Consider the following 452-nt stretch of genomic DNA (forward strand, 5'->3'; position numbering starts at 1 on the left):
CACAGGCTACTTGGGGACCTGGCACAGTGGCCCCCTGGGCACCCTGGGCTAGTGGCCCTTGTCCCAGGGGCTGCTTGAGAGCTGAGTGCTGTTCTGGTGCTGCAAGCTAGTGCAGGGACAGGGTGTATAGATCCATAAACTGCGTGTATGTCCGTTCTCATCCCAGGGAACAGATGTGACATCATCTAAAAGCAGAAAGCCTACGTGAATAGGTGCAAAAATATAAACAGAGAGATCAGAATGGTGCATGTGGTTGGAAATGCAGCCGAAAGCAGTTGCAGGAGTGCAGAAGCTGCTGTGCCCCAACGAAGGGTGACACGGCGCGTGTGCCGTGCCCCGTGTTAGCAGGATCCGGCGCTGGCGGAGGGGATGCACAGGGATTTCCATCCCACCCCTGGTGCCCACAGGCTGGTCTTCACAGGGAGGTGAATGCCTGGGGGGCAGCATGTGGG

The 452-nt window shown here is 57.7% G+C and overlaps 1 protein-coding gene across 1 annotated transcript in view; it reads left to right on the plus strand.

The window, feature by feature from the left end:
* Positions 1-452, plus strand: part of ZNF395 (zinc finger protein 395) — a gene marked incomplete at its 5' end in the record, with an annotated part of 2,955 nt that overhangs the window by 1,769 nt on the left and 734 nt on the right. The gene's annotated exons all lie outside the window — the stretch shown is intronic.

The sequence above is a fragment of the Cariama cristata genome, unplaced genomic scaffold, assembly GCF_000690535.1.
Source record: "Cariama cristata isolate BGI_N322 unplaced genomic scaffold, ASM69053v1 scaffold19324, whole genome shotgun sequence".
Lineage (NCBI taxonomy): Eukaryota > Metazoa > Chordata > Aves > Cariamiformes > Cariamidae > Cariama > Cariama cristata.